The 12,136-nt window shown below is 36.4% G+C and overlaps 1 protein-coding gene across 4 annotated transcripts in view; it reads right to left on the bottom strand.

Moving 5' to 3' along the window:
• CCSER1 (coiled-coil serine rich protein 1) overlaps positions 1-12,136 on the bottom strand; it is a 915,439-nt gene that overhangs the window by 408,318 nt on the left and 494,985 nt on the right. The gene's annotated exons all lie outside the window — the stretch shown is intronic.

A 12,136-nucleotide genomic window follows, 5' to 3' on the forward strand; every position in this document is an offset into this window, starting at 1 on the left:
TGTTAATTAGACATTTAATTAGAATAACACTTTGTATCACCATGAAAAGTCTCTTTCTCTTCAGTGGCTATTTAAGGAACATATTGTCCATTCAGAGATAGACTAAGAAGTGGTTCCTCTTTCAATTTAGTTTACCTAAACCATCTGGAGTTCTAAAGCACTCTGTAATTCCTGCTTGGCTGGATCTTTCACTCAGTAAAAGTCAAGTGGCAAAAGGAGAAGAAAAGTGGAGTGAGCAAATAAGGTAAGCCTTATGGTTGATTTATAGAATTGTTAAAGCAACAGTGGGCATCTCCCTCAATTTCTGAGGTCCATGTTTTTCCACAGGACTTATATGGCTAGACCTGCCTCTCTTGCCTATGTCTCTATACTCTGATCCCACCCCCCAAAAAAAAGGTTGAACAGGGAGAGATTCCAGTGGGAGCCTTCAGAGTTTGACCTTTCCAAAGTCCCCACCTTTGGTTTAATGTCTCTTCATTCCTTTTTGTGCTGAGAATGTTTGGGAACATTCAATGCAGGATTAGGTTTAATCATATAAGCTTGTTTAAACATTGAAGTTATACAGACAACCTTCTGTATCTATATATTCTGCATACACAGATTCAACCAGGCATGGCTTGAAAATATTCCAAAAAGAAACAAACACAAAACTACTTGATTTTGCCATTGTATATAAGGGAAACCATTTTACTACCCCATTGTATATAATGGAACTTGAGCATCCACAGATTTTGGTACCCATGGGGGGTCCTGGAACCATATCCTAGTGGATACCAAGGGCCTAATGTAACTAATGGCCCAAAGAAAAGCTGCATAGTTGTTAATACTTCCTAGGGCAAATAAAAGTCAAATGCTAGTATGGATAGAAAATATAGTTTATTTCTTTTTTAAAAAATGAGAGAAAAGCGCTGATGAGCCACATCCTCCCACTGCTTCAAAAACCATAGGGAGAAAGAAAGCAAACATTGTTGTCCCTTGAGGCATGAATACAATTTTAATAAATTAAACAAAACGGGGCAAATTCTTCTCAGTAAAATCAAATTCAACATTTTTATATTTGATAGATGAACCAAACCTGCTGCAGTACTAATGATTCATTAATGCATCTAGACTTCCCCATCTCTAAAATATAAATATATTTTCTGTTTGGCAACAATAGACTGGACAGGCAAGAAGGGAAACAAGACATTTATATCTTCTTTACATCAAAGTCCTTTTGCAGAAAGGGCAAGGGATATAATTCTTCATTTTAAAAAAAAATACTGAAGGAAGCAATATGTAAAATATTATTTTTTCTTCCCGTCATGAGAAAGTCTTTGAAAACTTAGCAGATGTCAAAAACTATTTTCAGTTCAGAACTTATTCTAATAAAATCTGTATGTGCTATTTTGGCACATAAAGCAGCATTTTCTGTGTAGGAAAGAGCATTTTCCACGCACAAATAATATTTCTGTGCAATTTATTTCCTGTAAATGATACTTCTACACCAAATTATTATTTTATGTGCAAAAAAAATGCTGTTCCCTGAAAAAGAAATACTTTTGTTGGAGACTTATCCTGCACAAAAATCTGTATTACTATTACTTGCTCAGAAATATTATTTTCTGCACAGAAAATGAGATTACTTGTCCAATACTGCCCCCCCCCTTTATGGGGGCACAAATCACAGTATGAAAGTACCAGTGAGAGAACCTTCTCCTCTAAGGTAGTTGAAGAAGATCCACATTATAGAAAGTTGAGTATGGCATCCTGCTCAGTTTGACTTTCTGTTCTGCCACGAGAATGGTGCTGCATGACTGTACAGATATGGTCATATATGGCTGTTTAATAATCCCCCATGCCTTTGGCTGCTATTATGGACTAGCAGGCAATAAATGGCCCAAAGAACTGGACACAAGAAGTCTTTGGTTGTTTGGTACCAATTTCTTTTCTTCTGAGATGAATGACTTGTCTAGTTTTATTTTCTTATGCACACACACACACACACACACACACACACATACATACACACCATTTAAAACAAATCTCAAATTCTTCCCACCAAAGACCAGTGTGGAGTATGGTTAGAATGATGGACTAGGAGTTGAGAAATCCATACACCACCACCCCCAACTAAGCTATGAAACTCCATGTGTAGCTGTTGGCAAGCTATGTTCTGGCAGGCTTCCCAGCAGGCTTGTCCAAATTATTTTAAATTGTGAATTTTAAATGATGAATTTTTAATTAGTATTGTTTTAAAATATGTATGTCTTATTTGTCCTTTTAAACTGTTGCATGCTTTGATTAATGTGTTTTAACTGATGTGTATTGTTTATTTGTTCTTGTTCACCACCTCCATCCATGGGAAGAGGTGGGTAAGAAATAAATATGGTTATGATTATTGTTGTCGGTGACTGTGACCTACCTCACAGGATAAAATATGAGGCTGAAATGGAGAGGAGGAGAGCCATTTCTGTCCCCTTAAGCTCACTGCAGAAAAGGTGGGACATAAATTTAACTAATATAGCTATAAAGAAATTTCCAAACTTTGGAAAGTTCTCATCAGAAAGTGAGGCAAGATTCTCATACATCCGTCTAGCTGGTCTTCCTGACTGCAAAATTGGTGCAAGAAACTGAACAGAACTAACAGTTTAGCTGTTCAACATGAATTTCTTCCCACAGTTAGTACCAGGGACTGCTGTGCAAGTTAATATCACAAACAGTGCCAGCAGTAGGGAGATGGACAACAGTGGAATTGGCACCAAGAATCTTCTTCACTATCACAAGAGCTGGTGTTGATAGGATCAACCTATAGTTTGTTTGCCTGCTGCATTGCAGTAATATGCCTTAAACCAGACACCAAAAAACTGGGGTCTTTTGGCAGCCATCAAGAGAAAATACCAACAAAAAATCCTGAACATTTTAGAAACATAACCAAGAAAACACTTTGATTTAGCCTTTTCTCCATATGATGGAACAATTCTACAATGAATAATGTAGGTCTAGATAGCTTACATATTTAGAGGGAAGGAATGCACACATAGATGCTGCTACTCCAAAACATGAAATGGATTTTTATCTGTATGAAGCTGAACCAGATCTAAATAATTAGATATAATAATGTATCACATTTGGAGCACTTATTTTACAACTTTAGGTGTCCAGTTTCTGGTGAAATCATAGATGCACAAACTAAAATAGTGTTATTGCCCTCCCCTTGGGATTTATTCTATGCAGGCTTCTTGGAATCTCATATCACAGTGTAGTTGCTGCAGGGAAAGCTCCAGAGTGAGAGAACTTTAATTCAAGGCAAAAAAAAAAAATGAATAAAGGAATGAAATAACTTCTCTATAATCTCAATAATCCACCATGCTCAAGTGTAATTAAGACAGACAGAATCTAGCATGAGACAACAGAGACCTGAGTTCACTTGATTCTCAATGACTGGTAGTGAAATTAACACTCAGTATACTGAGAAATAAGTCTCATTATGTTTAGAGAGACACACATACAGGGTTACATCAGATCAAGCAATGCACTATTATTAGCTGCTTCATGATATTTTTTACAAAGCAAAGTTGTGTGTGTGTGTGTGTGCATGTTAGAGAGAGATATTTAGAGAGAGAGAGATAGATAGATAGATAGATAGATAGATAGATAGATAGATAGATAGATAGATAGATAGATAGAACTATATCTGGATCAGTGTGTGAAGAGGTGGATAGCCCTTTGTCACTACTATTATCTCAATGTAGATTTCATCCTTCTCCTCCTCTCCAGTCCCCACTTCAAAGTCCTATCTGAAATGGAAAGAAAATTCCTGTTTACACTAATGGCACAAGATATCCCATATACTTCTCACATCCCTGCATTATATTGACCTTCCCTCAGAATATATCTGATCTACCCCTTTAAAAGGAAATTCTCTTTTAAAACACATTAAATAGTCTTTTTGGTGTTTCAGTTTAAGCATATTGCATTGATCAGGTTTTTTAAAGTTATTTGGATGAAGAGTCATTAAATCATAGATAAAGCTTTAATACAAAGCAATGTAGTCTCAAGTCTCTGTGTTGTGGCTATGAGAGACCACTGAATTCACTATCAGAAAACTGCCTTTTCGCTGCCCCCAGAGAACAGAATAAGTGAAAAATCAAAAGGTCACTGCTATAGGTACAGCACCCAAATTTATAAAGACAATAAATTATAGAGGCAATGTCATGACTTACTATACCCAGTGGCTGACGTTTCCCCTGCTTTACAAAGTCAATGCAGTTTCTGTTTAAAAGTGGGTAAGCAGAATTGTGTGCCCTTTAATCAGATTTTCTGAGAATTATAATAGATCATCATTGGGTTATTATATACTGGTATACAGCAGAATATCAACGCTGTATCAAGTCAAGTCAGGCAATGCTATAAGTATTCTTGGTACCTTTGAAAGAGGGGAAGTGAGTGTAACAGTCCATTTCGATGTATATTTACTTGGAAATAACCTCAACTGTTTTCAGGGTGATTTCTTCTTAATAACCAGGATCAGAATAGGAGCCCAAAAGACTTTTAAAAATTGGATAACTAGCAAATTGCTTAACTGTATAAGATGGTTTATCAAAAATAAGCTTCATTATTTCAAATGCAATACTGACTGCCTTTCCAGAACCACTTAATTCATCAGAGAAATCATAAACTGGAAGGGTCCTCAAAGGATACACAGGTCCAGATGCATTTATTTCTTAACTGCCTTTGAAAGATGCTTATTCAGCAAACAGAGGAAACTTACTTACTCAACTGTTCAATACCTTAAACGAGTACAGAATTAATGAGTTTGAAAGGATGTAACACAATAGCCAATGATCTATTCAGCTCACATACAACGCTTAGAAGCCTGTTGTGTTACAGGCCAATGCTATACATTTTTGCAAGAAACAAACAACAGGTATTCTATGGGTCTTACATCTAGAAATATAGGAATAAAGCTGGAGTCTCTAGAAGTTTAAAATAATCTAAGCTATTCAGATGGATGATCTGAATCTAAGCATCCTACATAACAGCTGTTGGTGCAAGCTTGCTAATAACTGTTTTCAGTAACTATAACACTGTGAAATCCTATGGATTTCATCATATAACAGCTTCTTGGATGGTCTGTAAACACTGGAATGACTTTTCTGTCTTATCATACATGGAACATTTGTAGAGTTATTCATTCTATATGGCTCCCACCACCACCACTATGGATGATTAATGTTATGTCATTATGTTTCTGTATATTTCTTCAATAGTTTCATCTATGATAGCCATCAGTGAGTTGTGGATGGCATCCATTTTTTTTTTCAATTAATGGTCCAGTGCTACACTCTAACCACAATGTAAGTAACCACTGCTTGACAAATGGGATATCATAACCATGCCTTTTTCTTTCCATAATCCTATTGTCTAATGCTCTTCAACCTTTCTCAGCTCTTCAATTGAAAAGAGAGAAAGGGAGACAGGTTATAAGTCATCACTGGATAATATGCTCTGTCATCACCATACCATGCTGAAAATACCCAATCTTCTCAGATTTCAAAAGCTCAGCAGTGTTGGGTCTGGTAGTACTTGGGATAACCATAAGTCCATGGGGTGGGCGAAATCGAACCACCTTGATACCTTGAAGAGCCACTGCCAGTTGTATTGGAAATATGAGGCAAGGAGGACAAATGGTTTGCATCAGGATAAGGCAGTTTCTTGTGTGACTGTGATCAGCATGAATAATGTCACTGGGTTTTTTCTAACAGCAGATCTCAGATAACAGAGCTCAAGAAGGCTTTTGCCTGTGACTTAACAGACCCACTAGTCAATACAACATTAGTGGTTTGACTTGGTATAAGAGATTGCATATGTAATATCACTGTTCTTGCCCCTCTTAACATCAAATATTTTCTACCTCCCTTATTTCTGCCTACCACTGTGCATCTCATTGGTTCTCTCTCTCTTTCTCTCCCTCCCTCCCTCCCTCTCTCTCTCTGACATTTAATACTCTTTCCAGCTATGTGCATCTGGAAGGATTGCAGTTTGCCTTAATCATATTTGTTTCATAGGACCTTATCAGACGCAAGCTGACACGTCATGCAAACATCCTCCAAAGCTGGCAGAAACGTTGTGGAAGCACCAGGGATGTGATCATCCATGGTGCTTCTAAAGTGTAATTGATGCTTCCCACTATGTTCCCATTATGGAATCGTTCATGGGAAAGCCAGGAGAAGCCATTTTCTGAATAACGGGATATGCCGTTATTCAGAAAATGGCTTCCCCATGAATGATTGCATGATGGGAACATTGCGGGAAGCCTCAATTACACTTTAGAAGCACCACGGATGATCACATCCCTGGGGCTTCTGCAATGTTTCTGCCTCATTTGGAGGACATTTTGCCCACGTTTGATAAGGTCCATAGATGGACAGACAGATAGATATTACACTTTGAGTCTCCATTGTCTGATATTCACAACCATACCCTATACTTGTTTTGGACATATGATAAGATGGCATGATGCACTGGAAAAGGTGATAATGATGGGGAATGTGGAAGGCAGCAGGAAAAGAGGCCATGGCCCTGAGTGCAGTGCTGATGATCAGGGCTCATGGAGGTCTCTTATGGTAAATTTGTAGATTTACCATAAATCAACTTTGATGTCAAGTATCAACAACAACAAATTTATACCTGCATCTTCCCAATTTTTCCCCAGGGAGTTTTGGAATGCCATTAGCATCTGACATAAAATTAGGAAATGGTGCCACTTTATATTTTTATACCAAAATCAGGTTATGCTTCATGTTGTAATAATATCCTTCACAGGCAACTATCAATAAAATATCCTTTTGTCAGCAAGCAGACAGCTTTTTTGTATTTGATCAGGTTTGTGGCTATTAACTGGTTCTTACATAAAGGTATTTTTATGGGAAGTGATATACTTTTATTCTCACTGTAGTATTGTAAATGCTTTAAAACTGTCTTAATTAGTGTTAGTTTAAAAAGCACACTTTTAACATGAAAAACAACCTATTTTTTAATGCAATGATTGTTTTCTTAGAAGTATATTATTTATATTGTGAGTTGCTCCTTGAGGTTCATACTTGGTGAAAGACAAGATACAAATAAAATTAATAAAATAAAATAAAATAAAATAGGTGAAAATGGCCATCCCAGCATGGTGAGAGAGCATCTTGAGAATATACAAAGTATATTTTGTGCAAACTGCAGAAACAATCCACACTGCAGAAGTAAAGTGTTAATTACATTGCAGAAATAAACCAGTTTAACACCACTTTAACAGTCATGGTTCCATCCAGTGGGATCCTGGGAATTATAGTTTGGTGAGGTACTCAACCTGGTCTGTCAGAGAGCTCTGGTGTCTCACAAAGCCATAAATCCCAGGATTCTGTAGGATAGAGTCATGGCAGTTAAATAGGTGTCAAATTGCTTTATTTTGCAGTGTGCATATGCCCCATGACAGGGGAAAAAAGATCCAGTATGAACAAGGCATTTGTCTCAACTCTTCTCTTTGCATAAAAAGTAGTTTTGATTTTATCTTGTGTGAAACAAAGCACGCATACAGACTATAAACACAACAGAACAAAATGACAGACTGCAAATACATCAAGAACCAATTTAATTCTACTAGGTTACCTGTCCATGATACAAAGCAACTATGTCTGAAATTTCCCATTTTATATATTTTACTGAAGTATACCAGAGCTCTTCCTGAAAATGTGCAAAATCTCTCTTAGACCAATCCTTGCTTTCTTGCTTCCTTTTTTTAAAAATCTGAGGTGCGGACAAAACAAAACAGGATTTATACCTGTAGCTGCAATCCAGAATTTTTTTTAAAACCATTCTGAAACATTTTCTTTTCTAGAAATAGAAAATATCCTGGCTGATTAGGCAATTCCTTTCCACCAGATTGCAGTCAGTAAAGCATGAGAATGTGTCCCACTGACAAAGCTTTTCAGGTTGAAGCAAATTACAGCTTTACACAGTGGAATACATATTCAAATTTATAGGGAATTCAAAGGCGTTGTGTTACTGCTTCAGCATCTGTATTGTTCAAGTCACCCCATTTGTCATGAAGATTATTTATGTACTATACAGAAAATGAAATGAAATAGCAAACAGGTTTGGAAATAATATAGTTTGGAAAAAAGGACTATTAGTGAGGGAAGAATTCCTTATGAAATGGTATCATCAGATTCTAATGAATATTTCAGTGCTTGTCAGGAAGCTCATTTAGAATGAGACCAAAATGACTTTCTAATTTTCTCCACAGCTTTATCATATTTCTTCTCCACCCACCTCAGGGCCAACACTATGCCAGAATGGCTGGTCTATAATTTTACATCTCCATAAGGATGATTTATCATCATATTATATGGAACACTCTTGTATTTTAATGCTGATTTAAATATATATATATTTATATTTCTGTGTAACTATAGTTCAGATTCAACAGAGACCTTTTCTGGGTGAATTTCCTATCTCTGGAATAGATCCTGCTGTTGCTTAATATGCCAGTGAAGAGCAATATGACAGCCAACTGAAACTGCCCTAATGGGACAAAAACAGTCTTCGAATATGATATGCTTATGTTATGGAGATGCATGCATTCAGATATGTGTTTGACTTATTCACGAGTACAATATAAAACACCATACAATCCATAGAGAGTTCAAATAGTCAAAGACTTTCTATATCTTGGTTCCATCATAAATCAAAATAGATAATGCAGACAAGAAGTAAGAGGAAAACAAAGATTTGGAAAAACAACTATGATGGAAGAAGGTAAGATCCTCATGAATAGGTATGCCACTGAAAATCAAGTCAGGTTTATCCATGCCATTACATTTCTGATTTTTGAGAACAATTGTAAAAGATGGATAGTGAAGAAAACTGACAGGATGAGAATCAACTCATTTGAAATGTAGTGCTGTAGGAGTGTTCTATTGATACTATGGACTGCTAAAATGACCAAGAAATGGGACCTAGAACAAACCAATCCTGAACTCTCCTTAGAATCCAAAATGACCAAACCAAGGCTATCACACTTTGGCCATACCACATGATGACATGTTTAATTAGAAAAGACAATAACACTTCACAAAGGTGGGACGCAATAGGAAATTAAGAAGACTACATTAGAAATAGATAGTATTTCATTCAATGATTTTTTTTTCTTAAAAGTAATAGAATTTTTTCTTTGTTCTTAAGATCAAGATGAGTTTTCATTCCAGAATATGAACTTGAAAGGAAGGCTTTTGGGTGAAAGAAAGTATGCAACAGCTTTATCAACATAGCTATCCATCTTTTTTCATTATTGTAGAGCCTTCAAAAATCAGATGAGATTGGATTTGTTTACAGTGAATAAAGAATACTCACAATGTTTCTTTGCCTTGGTGAGATAATAGTCAACTGCTGCAATGCTTTTTAATTTGCTATGTTTTGTTTTGTTTTTTATTTTTTGTGCGGAGGGTATTTGCTGCTGTTTTGCATTTCAGAACTTGTTTGTGAAAAAAAATGTGCAACCTGACACATCTGTGTAAAAGAACTTATCTGTGCAAATGAAACTACCTATGTGTGAATGTCAATATCAGCTATATCTCAGCTATTAAGGATCATGTACTGTATATATTGAATTTATATATGTGTATGTGTATTGATAAAGAGATGAGGCGGATCTGTGGTTGAGATGCTGACTCTGATAACTGCAAGGTCATGAGGTTGGCAGTTCAAGACACAAGTACTGTGTGACAGTGTAAGCTCCCATCACTCATCCTAGTTTCTGACAACCAAGCACTTTGAAAGCATGTAAAGGTGTAAGTGGATAAATAGGGACCACTTCAGTGGGAAGGTAATAGTGTTCAGTGCAGTTATGCTGGCCACACGATTACAAAGTATTCTTTAGACAATGTTGGCTCTTCGGATTAGAAACAGAGATGAGCATTGTCCCCTACACTTGGACATGACTTGATAATCATATCAAAGGGGAAACCTTTACCTTTGCTTTTACATACTGGTATAACTGTAAATGAAAGCAAGGTAGATAAAATAGTATATTTTATATTTATGGAAACATTCAAAATATAATGACAACAGGGACAGTTGTTGGATTCTTAGCATCTGAATTCCATTTCAGATAATGGACTTCCAAATTACCGTATCTCTTTTCCAAATGGAACCATATGTGTTAGAGATCAACCACCATTACAAGTTGTATTTCTGAATTTGTATTTCTGAATTTTGTATGTATGTGTTCACTCTGCTTTAGCTTTCAATTCATGCCCCTCCTCCAAATGCATGCGAGCGTATACACCCACACCCAGTTTTCAGTATGCAGTGATAAAGCACAACAAACAATATAATAATAATATAATAATACATTTTATTTATGTTTCCCCGCCTCTCCCATTGGATCGAAGCAGGGTTACAGACTAAAAAACCATTACAAAATTGATATAAAATATAAAACAATACAAAAATACAAAACAATCTCTATTAATACTCGCTCATAACATATCACATACATATCCATGGTAAGGCAGAGGATCGATAACAGCCAGAAAGAGTAACTTTATTCTTAATAATAATAATAATAATAATTTGTTTTATTTATATACCGCTATTCCAAAGATCATAGCGGTGAACAGCAAGTAAGCTAATTAGCAAGTAAGCTAATTCTTCATGATGTGCCTGCATATATGATCTCCGATTCAGATAATTTTAGTGTTTGTTGCTGTTGTGTACCTTCAATTCATTACTGATTTATGCTGACTCTAAGGAGAACCTATCATGGGATTTTCTTGGCAGAATTTATTCCTGGAGATTTGCCCTTGCTTTCTTCTGAGGCTGAGAGTGTGTGACTTAGTCAACGTATCCCAGTGAGTTTCCATAATCAAGTGGGGATTCCAACTCTGGTCTCCCAGTGTCCTAGTCCAACACTCAAACCCCATACAACAGTGTACACATGTATGCATATAATACTACATAAAGATAATCTGAATGCAACCATATATAATATGACATTGTTGAAGCATTATGAAAGTGAGTGTGCACATTGATAATGCAGTGATGAGGGCTGGGTTGATTTCAATATTCTGAAAGCAGTTAAAACTGTAAAAATGTAGGGGATTATCACACAGCTAAATAAAATGTCTTACTGCTGCAGAATTCAGTCTTCATTCAGGCTGCACGCTGGTGTTATTGCATGGCTTTCCTCCTCAGAACTGTCATTTGGGTACAGCCCCGCTCCAATGAGGGACCCTGAACTCACTTCAGCAGCCATTTTTAAAGTCAGAAAGCTCCCTTGCAACCCAAATGAAATTGAATTTGGCAGTGGTAAAACGCTTTATTTAGCTGTACGACAATCCCCTTAGTGTGCTGTATGCTGGGATTAATTTTAGAAATACTGCTATTTAAACAACATTTAGGTACTATAGAACAATGACGAATGCAGTGGTGGAATTCATTTTTCTTTTGCTGTGCAAAGAATGTAATTCTAAGGCTTGTTCCTGGGCTTCCACAGTATGTGGAACCAACATACCTTAGATGGGCCGGAGCTTGACATCAGAAGACTCAGGAAATTACTGCACATAGCTTTTAAACTGTGATTATATCTGTAGAATAGCACTTTTGGTGATATTTATTACACAATCACACAAAAATATTTTTTAAAAATGATATACATTCCAAGATGCAAGCCTTGATTTTGCCATTTTATACAAAGAGACACCATTTCACTATGCCATTGTATTTAATGGGACTTGACCATCCATGGATTTTAGTATCCATGTGGCATCCAGGAAACAAACTCCAGTGGATACCAAGGATATCAACTGTATTAATACTACTGTAAAGCAGGAGTAACTACTAGTGTAAGACTAAGGCTGAGGAAATGTCAGTGTCTAAGCCCCGTTCATCTCAGTGTCTGATCTTGATCCACTCAGTTTCTTTCAGTCCTATCAACCTCAGAAGATTGTTATGAAAATAAAATGGGGTGGGGTGGGGGGGGAACCATGCTGATGCCATGCTGAAATCCTTGTGAGGAGGGAAGGATTTTTTTTAAAAAAATGAAATAAAGGAATGAAAGTACACACACACACACACCCTGTGCTATTCTAATGCTTTAAAAACATAT

This window comes from Sceloporus undulatus, chromosome 5, assembly GCF_019175285.1.
Source record: "Sceloporus undulatus isolate JIND9_A2432 ecotype Alabama chromosome 5, SceUnd_v1.1, whole genome shotgun sequence".
Lineage (NCBI taxonomy): Eukaryota > Metazoa > Chordata > Lepidosauria > Squamata > Phrynosomatidae > Sceloporus > Sceloporus undulatus.